The 7,488-nt window shown below is 40.7% G+C and overlaps 1 protein-coding gene across 1 annotated transcript in view; it reads right to left on the bottom strand.

The window, feature by feature from the left end:
* Positions 1-1,693: 1,693 nt before the first annotated feature.
* ofcc1 (orofacial cleft 1 candidate 1) overlaps positions 1,694-7,488 on the bottom strand; it is a 111,212-nt gene continuing 105,417 nt past the window's right edge. The window contains exon 26 of the mRNA XM_064941015.1: positions 1,694-1,873. The gene's annotated coding sequence lies outside the window, so the exon portion shown is untranslated. The remainder of the gene's footprint in view (positions 1,874-7,488) is intronic.

The raw sequence follows: 7,488 nt of genomic DNA, 5'->3' as shown, positions 1-7,488 counted from the left end.
TCATCTCATATGTATATACTGTACTCGATACCATCTACCGTATCTTGCCTATGCTGCTCTGTACCATCACTCATTCATATATCTTTATGTACATATTCTTTATCCCCTTACACTGTGTATAAGACAGTAGTTTTGGAATTGTTAGTTAGATTACTTGTTGGTTATTACTGCATTGTCGGACCTAGAAGCACAAGCATTTCGCTACACTCGCATTAACATCTGCTAACCATGTGTATGTGACAAATAAAATTTGATTTGATTTGATATATAGAGGGCATGTCACAGCAAAGTTTGGAATGATAATAGATTTTTTGACTCGGAGATAGGTTTGATTGAACAGAGATCAGAAAGACAATATTAAGTTAGACCTTTCCCCTACTATACAGTGCCCTGTTAACCTGATGTTTATCACCTCAGATTAAAAATTGAGGGGCCCCGATGACATTTAAAAAACGGCAGGATTTTTAAAAGGTACCGACGTTTGGCTGTGTAAAATACTCACATTAGTTAATTATTTGAGACGACGGACATAATGGAATTCATCTTTTATAAGGCCTAGCCTTCCTATGCCTCCCTCCCTTCTAATGACTTAACATTTATATTTAGCACTCCCTTCTGCCAGGAGTACCCACACCATACCCCCCGTGCCCCTCCCCTCATCAACAACCATTACGTTACAGCAGGTCACAACGTTGTGGAACGTTTGGATAGAAATAAACTACAAAGTTCAATTCTGCCTTTTCTAAATTGCAGAATAGAGAATCACATCAGTCCTATTCAAGACATTTCTATCACTAGTAAACATTTTCCAAATAAACGTTCCCTTTGCTTGGACTGCAGAACAGAGGCTGTAGCAAATGGCATAGGACTGGAGGCTGGTGTTAGTGGCCAGTGTTAGTGTTAGGCCTTAATGCTGGGAGTCAACAGCCTGCAGTGACTGAGCCCCTCCGGCCATGCCTCGCCCGCCTGCCAGAGGATGAAATAGTGAGACTATTACGGTGAAGTAGTAAACCTCCACACACTCAACGCACTATCATAATAGAATATTGATTCTATCCGAATCCAGGGCCCTCTGTCTTCGGATGGGGAGAGCACTAAAGGTCATTTGGTGGGGGACTATAATAGACATGTTGCCGAGCACTGGGGATTATTGTGTTAATGTGTGTTAGAAATAGGCTATACACTACAGTACTGTACGTATTCTATGGACGGTGCAAACATGAAAGTAACATGACATAACCCTTTATAATGACCATGGACTTGATGCCATATTTGAAACTTCTTTATTTGTGCTTCTCCATTCTTCTCCTCTATTTGTAAACATGATTTTGCTACTATTAGTAGTACTTTTGCAAAGTGCATTCGGGAATGATTAGAAAAACAGAAGTAAACACACTCAGGTAAGTCAATAGAGAAGTGTTATATTCTTTGTGTCACATACAGCACCGAGAGAATATCCAACATTTTGACCTTCACTGTACCACATTTCTTCTTGTTCATTACTATTCCAGTTTTTTGCAAACCTGCATCTGTCTCATCCGCCATAAGTAACAGAGAAACAATCGCAACCATTAATTGTTGATCAGGGCAAAAGCGCCTTTGGAAAAGCGCCAAAGGAAAACGATGACAAATAACCACACACCATGCGAACAGCAGTACAAATTTCACCACGAGCAGGAGACGTTTATGCTTGATTGGAGCAATTTAATGTTATTTTTGAACATTTATTTTTTTACAAATCCTATGAGGACAGTTAAGAAAATTACTTTTTAATCATCTAAGGAGCCGCTGTGCCTTGTCTCTCCAGATGACTCTGTGCTGAAGACTTTCAGCCATTAGGATCCAGCGGCCGTTCTCCGCAAACAGAAGAGTCCTAGTTGGGAAAGTCGTGGTTTAGAACAATAATATTTAGGGAGACAGTCTAAGTTGAAGAAATGTTGAGGTCAACATAGTTAGGATTAGGAGTAGTTTTATGTCTTAAGTAGTTTTATGATGAGGCCCAAAACTCTGGCATCCATCTTTGCCAACCAGTAATGTACACCCCACACCTTCCCTCTCAAGGGGCCCAGGAAGGTATGCATCACTAGCCATAGTGACATGCACAATACATTAGGAAATTGAATAATCCCTAACGTGACATTATAGCCCGCACAAACTTAATGATGAATTCTCTTTTTCCAGGCATTTGGAAATATATTCATGAAATTTCAATGTCCAATGAAACAAGTCATCTTTTAACCAGAGCACAAATATGACACATCATTCCTCATTTCTCTTTATGGCCAAGGCGTTATTTTAGTCAAATAAATACCCATTTGTCTTGTTTGTTGTGTTTTTTTCCGCCTTCACGCCACACAGGTTGAGGTTTCTGTTGGAGACCAAATGAAACTGCCATTGTAAGAATCAATTTGATGAGTCTTGTATATACTCTCTACTCAAAGTAATGTGATATTGATTGGTTCCCTCTGACATACTACTCCTCTCTGAGCGAGGATGATTATTGGCTTTTGACAAATTCCAGCGCAATCGTTTCTTCTTTCCTTTGTTTGCCTGCGCCAGTGCCATAGCTGAATCAAACTGAACTTGAATGTGTTTTCCAGTGTTTTGATCACACAAAGGGTCACATGTATCACCATATTACCACTGTTCTTATCAATAAACAGTAGCATGCCTTCCAAATAAAATCTAAATCTAATCATTCAACATCTGACTACATCAAAAGTTACACAAAGAGATTTGCATTCAAATACATGCAATTCTAGACAGGCATCTTACAGGAACACACAGGCGCAATGCTAAGTTATTACATTTCATATTTTGCAAAGCATTGTGGACATAGCACTACAAAACTAATACATTATTAAAATACCATATCACCCTCTCCTGTCTGTGCTGGTTATGGATGACAATAAAACAGTCCCAGTTCTGAATCAAAGTGACATGGACCAAAGCAATCATATCCACTGATCTTAATGTGGCCCCCGTGATGAAGCATGGTGGTGCAGGGGCCGGGGAGGGGCCCAGGATCACCTCAGTCACTATTGATTAGTGTGTGTAATAAAGAGAGCGAGACAGTTGGCCCCACTGTGGACATGGCTCACTTGGCAACTGCTTTAACAAGGAGCTGGGGGGGAGGGTCTACTGAGAGGCGAGGTGTTGGGATGGTGTGTATGTATGGGAGAGATCTAAAGCACTAAATATGCCGGTGTGTACATTTTGTGTGTATATGCCTATGGGTGTCTACAGAAATTAATACATGAGTGTGTGTGTGTGCAGGATCATGTGTGTGTGTATGAGCAAGGTGGATACATATGTGTGTTTGTGTGTGTTCGTGTGTGTGTGTGTGCTGCAGGCAGCATTCCCCTCTGCGCCGTGCACATGAAAACACCTCACACATGAGGGGCTTGTGCATGGAAAAATCAATAGGTTGGTGATAGAAATATGCTGGAGTCATTCCCCAGGTGAGAGATTGATCTGAGCTCCACTGAGGTTCTCTGTCCAAACTCCAAATAATGGTTAGAGGCCAGCGACCCCAAAAACTCCCCACAACACCCCCCCATTCTACCGATAATCATGGCCTTAACCTTTCCTGTGACCAGCCTGAGCCTTACAGCACTGGACCAAACATTACAGTAAATACACCATGTACTGGGTTACATGAAATCTAAGTAACAAAATACTATATAGCTATATACATTGAGTGTAAAAAAACATTAAGAACACCTTCCTAACCCCTTCCTAAGGCACTTAAATATTCTGTCTTGCCCATTCACCATCTGAATTGCACAATCCATGTCTCAACTGTCTTTAACCTGTCTCCTCCCCTTCATCTACACTGATTTAAGTGGATTTAACCGGTGACATCAATAAGGGATCGTAGGTTTCACCCGGATTCACCTGGTCCCTCTATGTCCTGGAAAGAGTTTTCTCAACTCAGTGTACATTGACTAACACTTATGGAGAATGTATGCCCGGGATATCATGAAGGCTTGTAATGTACATCAAGTAAAAATGTGGTGTGTCTCTTATTTCCATGCTGGCTCCTTCACTTTCTTTGTTGATGTTTGTCTCTCGTTCACTCAGGCCTGGCAGGGGAAAAATGCAAGCTGTCGTTGCAGAGCGGGGCTGATGAATACGGGGCGACAGCCAAGCCGCGGCGGCAGCATTAGCTAGCGTGAGTGTTTTTAATTGCTCAACTATGGGCATTCGGTCCAGGTTTCGACATGCCACTGCACCGTCTACTGAAAATATGGCCTCGCAGACAAGCCTGTCATTGTACATAATTATGTGGAGGGAGTCGAAATAAAATTCTTTACGCAAAAAATGTGGCGGGGATGCAGTGGATTCATTAATACTCTACCGTCCATTTGAAAAAACATGAGAATAAAGCTACTGGTGTCATCTAACAGTATTCACAAGAAGAAAAGATAAGACTAAATTGAACTGCGTTGTTTCTCCTTCACCACGGGCTGCTACTGCGGTGAACACAATCTATCATTACCTCGCCGTATCAGTAGAAACGTGCCCATTTTGAGTGATGACTTTCCTACAGGAACTAACAGCTGTATGTGCAAATCATGCATATAAATCAATTACCGGGGCCTATGTACTTTAAATGCACCCATTAATTAAGCAATGTCAGATACAATGAACCGTGAAGTTCATTACATTTTTAGCATTCAAACGCTGGGATTATTTGAGGAGGAGAGGATGCTATACCTAATGATTAACGCTAGTTGTGTGAAGCAGGGTAGCTGCCAGCTAGCCTTCAGTAGAGATGTTAGTACACTAGAAACAGATCTCAACAGCTTCCTCAGAAGAATAAGAGAGAGGAGTAGGGACGGAGAGTTGATCAAAAGGAAGACAAACAAACAGGGATGGTCGTGTGGTTTACATGCCCACATCCAAGGATTCACAGAAAGACAAGACAGGATACATGCATCTCTGCCCAGTCAAGTGTGTCGAGTCATGTGACCCCAGCTCCTCTCACGTGTGGCGTGCAAGTGTGTGTGTGGTATGCAAGCTTTCACATATGTGTGTGTCTGTCTGTATGTGTCTGTGTGGCATGTGAGTTTGTTTGTTTGTGTGTGTGTTTGTGTGTGGCATGCGAATGTGTGTGTGTGGCGAGCCTGGCCCTGTGTTTCGTGCCAGGCTGCAGTTTTGTTCAAGTCGCTGTGAGATGACAGGGGGGGACATGGGGAGAAAAGGAGAGAGAGCCGGTCGGTCCCAGCTGCCTGCATTAAGCAATGACCTCTGCATAATGAAAGATGGTGAGAACATTTCCTAGTCATTACAAGGTTCCACGTTGTGACACGATTTGCATATTCATATATTTCTTTCCTCCCTAGCTATTTTTTCCCCCTGTGAGCAGGACATCTGCCTCCGCCACTCTGGAAATAAATAAAGAATTAAATAAATACATTTTCAAAAACCACACAATCCATCCAGATGCTTGCAACTCTTCAAAAATACACCTTGTATTTGTTATGGCTTAAGCACCAGAGAGTTGTTTCAAGGGTCAGTGCCAGTGGAGTAGAATGCATGGTTACAAAGGGTCTAAAGCACATACCCATTCTACTAACTCTATTTCTATGCTCTATATCCTGTTGTTACACCACATGACATAGACTTATCTCAATGGTAGTAGACGGGTGTTTCTGGTTACCATATGATCTGTCTCTTTTTTAACAAGTGGAGTTAAGCTAAGTGGGCAAATGGCACAAGACATGTAAATGGTCCGCATAACAGTAGCCATATGGTGAGGAACCATAATTCCCAGAATGGTGTCTATTATACGTTTTTTGTTATTCTGGATTTTAGAGTGGCCTAATTGCACATTTCCACAGTAGAGTTCTTCCATGGTTCAGTGAGATTGTTAACTAACCTTTTTAGTTTTTAGAAAATATCGGTATGAGCCAAAAAGCAAAATTATTATGTGTTACAGTGGATTTTAGAGCGGCCTAGTTGAGCATTGATACTATTGTGGATCTACAGTGGACATGTTAACATGGTGCTACAATGCCACAGTATATGTGGGGGAAAACAGTCTCGTTAAAATTCAGAGTCCATTTTTTCACGATGTTTAAGATTCTTAAGGTATCTTCACAGTGGTTTGAGACATCGTCTAACAAACAATATCCATGTAAATATTTATACGAATTGAATATGCCTTCAAAAGATGTCTGCTGTAAGCCACAGGTTTACAGCAGACAAGGTATCTTAAGGTATCTTCACAGGCTCTCTGATCTAAGAGGGCTCACCACAAAGAAAAGTCCTTCTACTTACTGCATTACAATTATATTTAACATCAAACAACTCTCAGCGGAGATGAAGTTGTCAAAACACGAGAAACGTTTTTTTTTTTTCATGAAAAGAGAGCGAGATAATCAAAAACACCTATTGACAGAAAAGTATATATTTAAATTAGTTTTATTTAATTCAAATAAATCGAGCAAATGGCAGGCAAGCAACGCAGCAGCCTGCAGAGTTGCCCGGTGTCTACCGTGCACAGTAACGATCACAGCAGAACTTCTGAACACAAACTGTTTAATGCGAATACCACAAGCTGAGGGGTACATAAATATAGAATTAGACAAAATGTTATTTATTTTTATTTATTTTTTCTCTACACCCCCCCCACGAGCAACATCCCCAGGTTTGAGGACTATGCAGATGTACGAGCCTACTTCAAAAAGTTGCAGTTCCCTTATGATAGCTCTGCAAAAAGGCTTTCTTTTAACTTAAATCAGCAAATGTGAAGCAGCGCAGACCTAAGGGCATCTTTTTCTCTTTTCTCCCCCTGAAAAAGAATTGCTCCTAGGGATCGATTTGAAATTTAAATTGTGGTGAAATAGTGTTTGTCATTAGCAATCAAATATTTGAACCGTTGGAATACCTTTTGTCCTCTGGTGAGAAATATTGCACAGGGCATATGAGTTTGTTGATGAATTATATATAGGTGTGGATACTGCTCAGCATCCCCTTTTGAAGCAGAACAAACGGCCATAACAAATGAATGAAAAAGGAAAAACAGACCTGGTAGGGGAAAAGATTTGTCATCGCGTTTATAAGAAATGAATATGTATGAACCAAAACATACAGCTAGACAAATACAATATGATTATTTGATGTATGGACGTGCACGGTTTAATGCCAATGAGCAGTACAGTTGCAATACATCATATGCAAACCAATCATACAGTATGTACTGTATTAACTAAGTGTTGTCCACTAATACAGAACAACACAATATAGACATGACACCACAAACACATCTTCAGATACTGATCAAATAGAAATCTAATTTAATCTGAATTCACGTTGTTTAAATAATGACATCATTATGACAGTAAATAACAGTCCCTGTATACACCACTACAACTTCTGTATATTTGAGACCCAAAACAACTGTCAGTGGATCTATAGAGCAGATAGGGACTAAGCCAGACCAGACCCTGATGGTGGATAAACTGAACCGAAGATAGTCCA

This window comes from Oncorhynchus masou, chromosome 28 (genome assembly GCF_036934945.1).
Source record: "Oncorhynchus masou masou isolate Uvic2021 chromosome 28, UVic_Omas_1.1, whole genome shotgun sequence".
Lineage (NCBI taxonomy): Eukaryota > Metazoa > Chordata > Actinopteri > Salmoniformes > Salmonidae > Oncorhynchus > Oncorhynchus masou.
The sequence above is the reverse complement of the archived record's forward strand: the minus strand, read 5'-3'. Positions and strand labels throughout refer to the sequence as shown.